General features: G+C 44.4%; 1 protein-coding gene across 13 annotated transcripts in view; it reads left to right on the top strand.

Moving 5' to 3' along the window:
• The window catches only part of LOC119647229, a 233,758-nt gene that overhangs the window by 193,337 nt on the left and 27,851 nt on the right, over positions 1-12,570 (top strand). The window contains exon 1 of one of the 13 annotated variants that reach the window (XM_038048076.1): positions 7,688-8,216. The exons of the other annotated variants lie outside the window; for them this stretch is intronic. The gene's annotated coding sequence lies outside the window, so the exon portion shown is untranslated. Of the gene's footprint in view, positions 1-7,687; positions 8,217-12,570 lie in introns of those variants that run through there. 13 annotated transcript variants of the gene reach the window in all.

Below are 12,570 nucleotides of genomic sequence, written 5' to 3'. Positions count from 1 at the left end.
ATAGCATTATGGTCCGCTCATACCGTGCAATAGAACAGCCGCTGAGCCTCCCCTGCCAAAATATCGGCTGATATCACATGCCCAACCATGAATGCTGCTTCGGCTGATAGTGTTAGACATGCTAGCGCTGATGGTTACTTCAAATCTTTCAATGTTAGGTATTATCTGTTTCAGGCAGGAAAAGGAAATATCACTCAGCGCAGCTATTATAGAGGTATTACCTTGCTGGGCTGTATAGCCGCAGAAAATCTGCTGTCCATACCAAAAAGGCTGCACTCCAGACAGATTTTTTCTCTGCAGCAATCAATGGAAAGCTGTTGAAACGAGGCCATCAGCTGTACAACCTTTTCACAGACTTCAAGGGCGCCTATGATAGCTCAGCTAGAGTAAAACTGGACACGGCCCTGATTGAATTGGTGCCCCTACAAAATTCAACACAAATTTACACACTGATAAGAAAATATGATATCCCAACAAAACTAACAAGATTGAATAGCTCACTCTTACTAAACTCTCACCATCAATAACATTCTAAGAAAAAGAGATCCTCCACCATGCATCCTTTTCGACCTTAGCCTGGAAACAATGACCCGACTAGCGTACTAGATTCTCCATCCAGACGATATCGACGTAATAGGAGCACCCCGAGATGAACAAGTCTTCTTCTACCAAAACAGGCAGACGGGGCAAGGTCTTGAGTTGTACATTAATGAATTAGATTGTGATAACGTGGCAAATCATTCCCTGGATAGAGTAATGTCGTAGACCAGCACGCCGCTGGAATTCCGTCGTTATAGAAAACCGAGATCTTCGAAGTTCCTTTTTAAGACTGGCCAAGACCAAACGGGTCGTTGAAAATGATGATAATGAATGTTAGCTGTTATGCCAATTAGTGCTGCTACAACTTTATCCACTACCTCACAGGCGTAAGTGCATTATATCGACATACTTGATATACCGCTTGGACTTCAATGAATGCTGGCTCCGAAAACTCCTGGTGGTATCTGGTCTAGGCCTGCCTTAATAAGGAACTCTAGATACCCCGATTTTGCGCCACCAATTCGATATCCCTAAAAGTTGTCTGGCGTCTTGACGCCATTGCTCCATCTCAGGCAGGATCTGACTCGTCTTCTTTTTCTACCATAGATATTGCCCTTATATACTTTGCGGGCTGGATCATCCTCATCCATAATTAAATGACCCGCCCATAGTAACCTATTGAGCCGGATTTTATCCACAACCAGACGGTCGTGGTATCGTTCATAGATTTCGTCGTTATGTAGGTTACAGAATCGTCCATGTAGGGGTCCAAAACTTCTTCGAAGGATTCTTCTCTCGAACGCGGCCAAGAGTTCGCAGCTTTTTTTGCTAAGAACTCAGGTCTCCGAGGAATACATAAGGACTGGCATGATCATAGTTGTGTACAATACTAACTTTCACCCTACGGTGAGACGTTTCGAGTGAAACAACAACGTCGTCATAGCTGTTATCGGTTATATTTATGTTATATCGCCTAGAATAAAAAAACTTTTTCATATCGAGGGTAATGATAGCATAGTACTGGTTGATCTCGCTCCTATGTCTGCAATTGTTTTCTCAACTATAATAATAACTGCGAATATGACATCTACCTTTGATTGGGTAGCGCGACTTGGTATCACTGCCTGGTCTACATTCGTAAGCAGGATGTTGTATATAAAGCCCCCAGCAGCTTTTCCATACTGTCTAGTAAACGATATGATGGAGACTTATCAGGTGATCCATCCATTCTTGGGTAGTTGCATCATAAATTCCTGTTCTCTGACTAGGGAAGACGCCTCCAAGGAGGTGTCGCAGAAAATTCCTTAAATACGCACCCGTATATTTCTATATCAAACATTTTTGAACTACATTGCTTCGTATGACATGAACTTATGTTTCTCGGGTACACCTTCTAGTTTCCATAACACTAAACATAGTATAGACTGATGGTTCCTCCTAAGATCAGGTCAATTCCTGCATTAGTGCGTTGAGTCACTTCTTCCATCACTTCCTTTACGAAAGGTACTTTTGATATTATTGATATTACCAACCACAATGTCCAGCGACAGAAAGGTTTCTTGTGGTTATTTCCTTGAATGGGTATCTTCTAGTAATCCAAACTATACTTTTTCCGCTTTTCTCGGTGGCGCATACTGCTTTGTCTTTTCTTACCACGTCTGCACTAAGTTCTTGGGTTAACTGCTAATAATTTTCACGTTTACATCAAGCTTTTGGATTGATTGGCCGTTACCACCAGGACCTGCATCCTTGCGGGATATATATTCAGAATTTTTCTCGGAATTTATTGTCAGCTGGCTTTTTTCGTCACACGGTCTGCATCGATCGGTTATATTGTACTATACTTCCGACCTGCTAGCTTCTAGCAACGTGTTATCCCATACAGTAGACTGAACCTGATGACTTTCGTCTGTGCATTGCTGTATACTTTTCGCAAGTTTTTTATTATGTTAAGACTACCTGGAATTTGAAACATGCCCTTCTTCGTCGTAAGCTAGTTGAGATTCACCTCTGCCCTGACCTACCTTCCTAAGGATTTATCTACCAGGTTCTTGTAGTTAAGCGTCATTTTGTGTTGCGTCTTCTGCAGTTGCAGGAGGAAGTCGGTTGTTCTGTGTTCTTCTGGTTCGTGGTACCTTGCCACTTTCCATTTAGCGTTAGGTTTCGATTAAATTTCCGCGGGTTCTCAGCGAAAGACTGGTTACCCTTACTCTTGATAATAATCGCATCCCGTCGGGACTTATTTTGTTTGTTTTTTTTTTCGTCTATATAACCGATTCTTTTTGCGAACCCAATTTGAGTTCCGAGTGGGTCAGTGGTTAGAGCGCTAGGCTGTCGTACGGAAAGTCGCAGTTCAAATTTCACAGATGGCAGTTGGACTTGTATCATGCCTGGATGTCGAATATCAGTCGACTCTGTGAATGGATACCTAAGTTAAATCAGGGTAATAATCACTGGCAAGCGAAATGCTGACCCCATTGCCCCCTACGGGGTATCTTAATCTTGTAGTGTTTCGTTGGGGTCTTGAATGAAGTGCACTTTAAGGCTCAGATTCACTTGGATTGTTGCGCCAACCATTATTATGATTATTTGCGGTAGTAGCAACAGTATCCCAGAATCTGAGATTACCAGCTAATTAGACCGCTGGTTGAATACGCCGTTTTAATCCTAAAAATTGAGGTCTTGCTCAAAATTATGTTAATTGTAAGACACCTGCAATAGCCTAGCTCATCGATTAATTGAAATGTCTTCCCTCCATCTCGCCTATATATTAACTACTGTCCTGAACTTCAATATACAGATGAATGGGTTCATCATACATGCTTCCACGAACATAATACGTGACGCTGAATTTGTATCGATAATTCCGCAAATGAAAACTTTTTCCAAACCACGTAAAGTGCCAGGCTAATCTTTTTCGAGGCAAAATAAAGCTGCCATTGTAAATGCAATCCGGCTTGAAGAACCTGTTCTGTCTTTTCTGTGACTATGAATCCCAAGCTTTTTGAATCTCCGCCAAATCATCAAGCTGCAAATGGTGCCTTTATATATCTTTATCCGATCATCCGCTACCAGAAACCCATTCCAAAATGGTGAGAATTTTTCGCTATACGGATTAACATTAATCATTTTCAATTTCGCCTTTTAGGCCGATATTTCTCATCGCCACATAAAGAAACTGGGCTTGAAGATATCATCATCAGCGGCGCAACAACCGGTATCCGGTCTAGACCGGCCTTAATAAGGAACCCCAGACATCCCGGTTTTGCGCCGAGGTCCACCAATTCGATATCCCTAACAGCTGTCTGGCGTCCTGGCCCACGCCATCGCTCCATCTTAGGCAGGGTCTGCCTCGTCTTTTTTTTCGACTATAGATATTGCCCTTATAGACTCCCCGGGCTGGATCATTCTCATCCATACGGATAAAGTGACCCGCCCACCGTAACCTATTGAGCCGGATTTTATACACAACCGGACGGTCATGGTATCACTCATAGATTTCGTGATTGCGTAGACTACCGAATCGTTCATCCTCATGTAGGGGGCCAAAAATTCTTCGGAGGATTCTTCTCTCGAACGCGGCCAAGAGTTCGCAATTCTTCTTGTTAAAAACCCAAGTCTGCGGAAAACACATGAGGACTGGCAAGATCATAGTCTTGTACAGTAAGAACTTTGACCCTGGACTGGACCTTGGTGAGACGTTTTTATAGCGGAACAGTTTTTGTAAGCTGAAATAGGCTCTGTTGGCTGACAACAACCGTGCGCGGATTTCATCATCGTAGTTGTTATCGGTTGTGATTTTCGACCCTAGATAGGAGAAATTGTCAACGGTCTCAAAGTTGTATTCTCCTGTCCTTATTTTTCTTCGTGTTTGACCAGTGCGGTTTGATGTTGTTGGTTGATTCGTCTTCGGTGCTGACGTTGCCACCATATATTTTGTCTTGCCTTCATTGATGTGCAGCCCAAGATCTCGCGCCGCCTGCTCGATCTGGATGAAGGCAGTTTGTATGTCTCGGGTGGTTCTTCCCATGATGTCGATATCGTCAGCATAAGCCAGTAGTTGGGCGGACTTAAAGAGGATCGTACCTCTTGCATTTACCTCAGCATCACGGATCACTTCCTCGAGACCCAGGTTAAAGAGGTCGCATGATAGGGCATCCCTTTTATCGTAGACCCTTGTTGATGTCGAATGGTCTTGAGAGTGATCCTGCTGCTTTTATCTGGCCTCGCACATTGGTCAGGGTCAGCCTAGTCAGTCTTATCAATTCTCTCATGGCCATGTATAGTTTTACCCTGGCTATGCTATCATAGGCGGTTTTAAAGTCGATGAAAAGATGATGCAACTGCTGTCCATATTCCAACCATTTTTTCATCGCTTCCCTCAGAGAGAAAATCTGATCTGTTGCTGATTTGCCTGCAGTGAAACCTCTTTGGTATGGGCCAATGGTGTTCTGGGCGTATGTGGCTATCCGGGCTAGCAAGATAGCGGAGAATATCTTATAGATGGTACTCAGCAACGTGATACCTCTATAATTACTGCACTGTGTGATATCTCTCTTTTTATGTATGAGACAGATAATGCCACGTTACCAATCGTCAGGCATTGATTCGCTGTCCCATACCTTGAGCACAAGTTGATGAACCACTTGGTGTAACTGGTCGCCTCCACATGTAACTAATTCGGCTGTAATTCCATCGGTCCCAGGCGACTTATGATTTTTTAGCCGATGAATTGCACGGACTGTTTCTCCTACACTTGATGGTGGCAATATTTGTCCGTTGTTTTCAGTTGACGGCACCCCCAACTCGCCGATGTTCTGGTTGTTCAGTTGCTCATCAAAGTACTCAACCCATCGCTCCAATATGCCGTCTGTGAAGCCGCTTCTCCGCTCGCCGCAGTTCGTGATAAGTCTCTGGGCGTGCCGGCGTTCTTTGAGAATGTAACATTACTCGGTTTGCGGCATTCTTCCGTTCCGTTGCTAGCTTACATTCATCGTCAAACCAGCCGTTCCGACTTCTTTTGCGGCTGGAGCCAAGTATGTATTTATGATAACGTTCTTCAGGTGACTGTGAAGATCATTTGTTGATGCTTCATCTCCAGGATTTCTGGTGACGGTTATTGCGGCATCCATTTCCCTTTTATAGGTACCGGGGGGCTGTGTTGTGGATGGCTTCAGTGTTAACTCTCAACTGATTATCAGAGGGGATTCTGGGTGGTGTTGTTATTCGAGCTCGGAGCACCATGCCCACGAGATAGTGATCCGAATCTATATTGGCCCCCCTGTATGTTGTGACATTCATCAAGGCTGAGAGGTAGCGGCGTTCGATCAACACGTGGTCAATTTGGTTGAAAGTGATCCCGCCTGGAGACGCCCATGTATGTTTGTGAACCGCTTTCCACGCAAACCAGGTACTTCCAACAACCATTTCGTATGACACTGCTAGTTGAATGATCCGCAGTCCGTTACCGTTTGTATTTTCGTGTAAGCTATTGGAGCCAACGTATCGCCAGACTTGGCTGTTGAGATCCCCAAGTATGATTTTGACATCATATCTGGGACAGGCTTCGAGGGTTCGTTCTACTTGCCTCGTAGAAGGTATCCTTCTCCGACTCTGCAGTCTCCTCTTTAGGGACGTGAACGTTAAGGAGACTTTATTTGTAAATTTGCCTCGCAAGCGCAGAGTACACAGCCGTTCGCTTGTGTTTTCAAAGCCGATAACAGCAGGTTTCATTTTTTGGCTGCCTAAGAAACCTACTCCGAGCACATGGTTTACTGGATGGCCCCTGTCCAACGCATCTCCTGTAATGCTGTTACATCAGCCCTATATTGGAATAGGGTATCGGCTAGCTGCTTGGCAGCTTCATCTCTGTACAGGGAGCTCACGGTCCATGAGAAAATGCGTAAATAGTTATTCCTTTGTCGTTGCCGGGTTCGTCGTTGTACAATCCGTCCAGTCCGAGGATCCTGTTGTGACTTCCTAATAAGTTGTTTTCCGTGTAGGGTTGTCAGCCCTACCCATCCTGGAGGACCAGTTGGTGCAGTTTGTTGCGTTTTTAGGCGCGGGAGACTCGCCTTAATCCTTCTCCGTCTGCAGCTTTTCATTAAAAAAAGAACTTCCAGCGGTCACCACTTGGAGGTGGAGATAGGGTTTTGTAGTAGAGCTGTTGGTGTTGGTTCAGCAGGCGTTTCCCAGGTTTTATGCTCCATCGTGAGTACCAATCCATGTTTTGCCTTGGAACCTATACTACCCTTTGATTGATTTGAATAGAAAAGATAAGTGCTCAGTTGGAAAGCCAAAAAACTCAATTTCGAATGGAAATTTCAGGCTTGGATAATAGTAGTCAACTGTACTTAAAAATACCTTGACGAAGGTATATTTTTCTAAAGCCAGGACATTTTCTTCGATTATTAATTTCCGAGAGCTGTGGACATATTTAATCCTTTTCATTTCATTCAACTAATTGCTACTCCCAAAAAACAGGAGCCTGACTAATCATTCTCAATCCCTAATACTTCCAAAAGTGGCGTTTATTAGATTAATTTGTCGAGGGAGTGCAATAAAGTTCAAGGATATATGTACAGTAGAGGTTTCATGAAATGTTGAGCGTCTTTCATTCTTCAAGCACCATCATCGACTTTGTTGACGTAAAGTGTGTAACATCCTTTGCACTTCTCAATCAGAACCATTTTCCAGCCCTGCGCCATCCTCCCACGCGGAACAAACAATGTCCTCTAACTTGTAGTCAATCTGACCAAATAAAGTCCTTACAGGTCCTTTATATCTGCACTACCGAGTAATTCAGCGGATTTCCCATTGGGCTTTGATTTTCTCCATCACCAGCCATCGCAATCGTTGGCCTGTTCCGACAGCCGCCGCCGTCGAAGCTGGGCTGTTTGTTGGGGGAGTCAACGGATTGTAGGGTATCGTTGTCCCCTTGTCGCTGGAGCATTCGTTGGAGCCATCATCGTCGTCGACATCGTCATCGTCTTCATCATCTTCATCATCACCACCATCATGGTCGTTGTTGGTCGGCGTTTACACTAGAATTTTTAGTCCTCTGCAGAAAGACAACACGCATCCGAAGGCAGAAAACGTGATAGTGGGCCCTTGGATAGCCAGCAGGAGGCAACAAGCTGGCATCGCACACGCCACGCCAGTGAAACTTAAGAACTTCGGTGGAACTCTGGGCACTTGGAGGAGTCTGCTTGCCTGTTAGCTTTCCGTCGAAACCGAAGCCGAAGACAACATTTCTCAGTTCTTTTTCGGCATTGCAGCAACGAGGAAGCAGGTCACCACTCAGCGTTCAATTCGGTGTTCAGGTAGAGAACAAAACCGGAGTGGACAGGGAAGACACAGCGGATCCGGTTAATTAGGTGTCGGCATTCTCGCTTCAAGAGGTCGGCATCGCTGAGGCGGAGGGGGCGGACGGAAGCGAAGGACACAGAGGCGAGCAGGCGAGTGGGCTAGCAGATGTCTTACCGTTTTGTTTGTCTTCCTTCGCACTGAGGTCTCGTGGCCTTGTTTTCGCGTTAATTAGTCGAACCACTCGCGCGCTGAGTTGTTTTGAACGCGTATCACCCGTTCGTCGAGGCCGCATGGGAGTGATTCAATTTCGATGTGACCAGATGTGTGTGAAAGTGATATCGCGTCGTCGGTGTGTGTACCTTTCGCAGGTGAGTTCTTGTATTCTGTTACTGTTGGGTAGCGGGTGGTACTCAAATGCAAAAGGTTAAAGAACTAGAGCTTTTTTGGTAGGCGAACTGCAGCCATCAGTTGGTTCTGTGAAATCGTCAATTTCCGAAAAGCAGTTCGTCCACTTGCAGCGCAAGGAGGGAGATCTAAAAAGGAATTTCCCGTGGCACTTTCACATTTCGTTCTAACACGAAGCAATCTAGGAAAAAATTCCATCAGCCCGTGGTGCGTGGCGGGCGCTCGTGTTGCTGAATCGTTCTTCGCGTTCAACTGTACGTTGAACCTAGTGAAAAGCTGGGACAGTAAACAGTTTCCGCTTTTCCGTACATGTGCACGTCTCCGCTCCATATGACTGTAAAACTGCCTATGATATCATCCTCCTCAGCATCGTCATCATCCTGACTTCTCCTTGGCGTTTTCTTCGAAGCGCCCGAGATTTATGGAGAAATAGTGGGTTATCGTGTAGTACATCAGCTTTGGCTGGTAACTGTTTCGTCGTACCTGCACAATGGTCGACTGTTTTGGGCATATTCTGAACAGATGAGGCTTTGCCCGTGTTCCGTTGTGATTGCGGCGTACGAGGAAGAAGTTGCGTTCCTCGTTCTTGGCGAACGAGTGACTAAATGTTGGCTGCTTTGTGCTTGGACGATGCAGAGATTCAACTCGATAGAAGCATGGGGAGAAAGTATATTTTTAGAAAACGTTTGCTAGCTTTGCTACCGTTTAATGTAACAACACTTTAATTTGGTTTTGTATTCATCCAGAAATTTTTTGCTCCTGAAAACATGTTGCGCACGTAGAATAGAGCTAGGTCAATGCTATGACCTTTGCGGGCTTGGAATGTTAGTACATTAGAAAATTACTTCTAGTTTCGGTAACCAATGGAAACACATATTTTTTAGCATCGCATACGAAAGAAGTGGCTATCATAACTGAAAATTTGATAAATTTTTATCTAAGTTCACATAGAAATGAATACGCCTCTTTAAGGATTTCAATATTATGTTCTCGCTCTTTCCTTGTTGCTATAATTAATATTAAATTAAGAACATTTACATATTTATAAAAAGCTCGAGATAATGACATTAGATCTTTGAATCAATATATTCACTTATTCGTGTTACAAATAGCGTTCTTTTATCAAGTCTTTCGCCTGTTTTGAAATGAAATATCTACATAGGATGCACAATTCAGTTTCATTTGAACATAGTGACTGCAAACACGGTAACCATCATTCTGATTTCAAGGCAGGTGATTCCCTATCAAAACATGGACTCAAGTCAGATGTAATGCACTATGGCCTTTATATGAATTTCCTGGATTTGATAGCAAATATATCCCAAGTTCCATCTATTACTTTATTAACCGCACTATTGGGTTTTCCTGAATTTATATAGACACTGCACTACTACAGAGAAGGAGCGCTATAAATAGAATTGTGGTCAGCAGAAATTTTCCATCATTGCATATCTGAGATGCGTGCTACACCTCCAGTACGGTGTATCGGTACATTAATGATAATTTTCTCAAATCATGATGTACTCAACATTCTTGGAGATGGTGAGCGGTTCTCCCAGTGGCCTGGACATCTGTCCTCATCCTTGCAAAAAAAAACTGCTAGCTTTTTCCTTTGCTTTGATTTTGGTGAGCGACCTCTTTCAACCGCTGTTATATATATTACTTCCTAAATTATCATTAGATTTGCAAGCTACTCTAACACTTTTCATATGACTCCACAAGAAACCAGGCTCGATTGGTACTGTAATAGAATAGTCTCTCTTTCGATATCTTAGTGCAGTCCACTGAAAAACAAAAAAATTGAAGACCTGACATTTCCTTGTGGTCAAAGGGAAACGTGGACTGGTACCCACAATGGAGCATAACACCTGGGAAACGTCTGCTGAACCAACACCGACAGCTCTACTACCAAATCCTATCTCCACCACCACGTAGTGACCGCTAGGAGCTCTTTCTTAACGAAAAGCTGCAGACGGGGAAGGATGAAGGCGAGTCTCCCGCGCCTAAAAACAGGACATATTGTACCAACTAGTCCTCCAGGTTGGGGATTGGGTAGTGCTGACAACCCTACACGGAAAACAACTTGTTACGAAGCCACAATAGGAGCCTCGGACTGGACGGATAATACAACGGCGAACCCGGCAACGACAAAGAAATAACGATTTGCGCATTTTCTCCTGGAACGTGCGCTCCCGGTCCAGAGATGAAGCTGCCAAGCTAGCGAGCCGATACCCTGTTCCAATATAGGGCTGACGTAACAGCGTTACAGGAGATGCGTTGGACAGGGACCGGTTTTCTGGAGAAGAGTCACTACACCATTATTATAGCAGCCATCCAGTAAACCATGTGCTCGGAGTAGGTTTCTTAGCCAGCCACAAAATGAAACCTGCTGTTATCGGCTTTGAAAATATAAGCGGACGGCTATGCACTCTGCGCTTACGAAGCAAGTTTAGAAATATAATCCTCATTAACGTTCACGCCCTACAGAGGAGACTGCATAGTCGGAGAAGTATACCTACTACGAGGCAGTAGAACGAACCCTCGAAGCCTGCCCCAGATATGAAATCATACTTGGGGATTTTAACAGCCCAGTTAAGAAGGAGCCCGTATTCAGGCGACACGCTGGCTCCCATAGCTTACACCAAAATACAAATGATAACGGACTGCGGATTATTCAATTAGCAGTGTCACACGAAACGGTTGTTGGAAGTACCTGGTTTGCGGGGAAAATGGTCCACAAACATACATGGGCTTCTCCAGACGAGACCACTTTCAACCAAATTTACCACGTGTTGATCGAACGCCGCCACCGCTCAGCCTTGATAAATATCAGAGCATATATGGGGGGCCAATATAGACTCGGATCACTATCTTGTTAGCATGGTACTCCGAGCTCGAATAATAACACCACCAAGAATCCCCTCTAGCCAGGGTAAAACTGTACACGGCCATGAGAGAATTCGGTATCCCGACGAAATTGATAAGACTGACTAGGCTGACCCTGACCAATGTGCGAGGCCAGATAAAAGCAGCAGGATCACTCTCAAGACCGTTAGACATCAACAACGGTTTACGACAAGGGGATGGAGAAAGTGATCCGTGATGCTGAGGTAAATGCAAGAGGTACGATCCTCTTTAGGTCCACCCAACTGACGATACCGACATCATGGGAAGAACGACCCGAGACGTACAAACCATCTTCATCCAGATCGAGCAGGCGGTGCGAATCCCTGGGCTGTACATCAATGAAGGCAAGACAAAGTACATGGTGGCAACGTCAGTACCAAAAACCAACCAACCAACAACATCAAACCACATTGGTCAAACGGAAAGAATAAAGAAGTTGAGACTACAACCTTAAGACCGTTGATAATTTCTCCTATCTAAGGTCGAAAATCACAACCGATAACAGCTACAATGATGAAATCCGTGCACGGTTGTTGTCAGCCAACAGAACCTATTTCGGCTTACAAAAACTGTTCCGCTCGAAACGTCTCACCATAGGGTCAAAGCTCTTACTATACAAGACAATAATCTTGCCATTCTTCATCTATTCTTCGGAGACTTGGATTCTTAGCAAGAAAAATTGCGAACTCTTGGCCGTGTCCGGGGGAAGAATCCTCCGAAGAATTTTTGACCCCCTACATGAGGATGATCGATTTCGTAGCCTACATAACGACGAAATCTATGACCATGAGCGTGATGTTGTGAATAAAATCCGGTTCAATAGGTTACGGTGGGCGGGTCACTTAATCCGTATGGATGAGGATGATCCCACTCGGAAAGTCTAAAAGGGCAATATCTATGGTAGAAAAAGTAGACGAGGCAGAGCTAGCCTAAGATGGAGAGAAGGCGTAGGTCAGGACACTAAACAGCTTTTCGGGATATCGAATTGGTGGACCTCGGTGCAAAACCGGGATGTCTGGAGTTCCTTATTAAGGCAGGCCTAGACCAGATACCGGTTGTTGCGCCGTTGATGATGATGATGATGACATTTCCGGTCTATGAGACTATCCTCATTTTCTTGTGAAAAGAGCAGCTTGAAGATATCCATTGTTTTAGTTGGTAGTTAGCATGTGGCCTACAACACAGCTATGAGTCGCCAACCGTCACGATACACGTAAAAACTGATATGAGTTTGACGAAGTTATAATTCACTTCCGCTTGATAATCATCATGAGTAATTGTATCATCTGCCTCATTCCTTATTTATCACGTAATTGTGTTTGTCCCCCAATTAGACGCATTTCAATGGATGAGGGTGCTTTGCGCAGGTCTGGACCCTACCGCGATCTGTTCGCTTATTACATGTCCTAG

The sequence above is a fragment of the Hermetia illucens genome, chromosome 1 (assembly GCF_905115235.1).
Source record: "Hermetia illucens chromosome 1, iHerIll2.2.curated.20191125, whole genome shotgun sequence".
Classification (NCBI taxonomy): Eukaryota; Metazoa; Arthropoda; class Insecta; order Diptera; family Stratiomyidae; genus Hermetia; species Hermetia illucens.
Note: the sequence above shows the minus strand (reverse complement) of the source record. Positions and strands in the feature narration are given on the sequence as shown.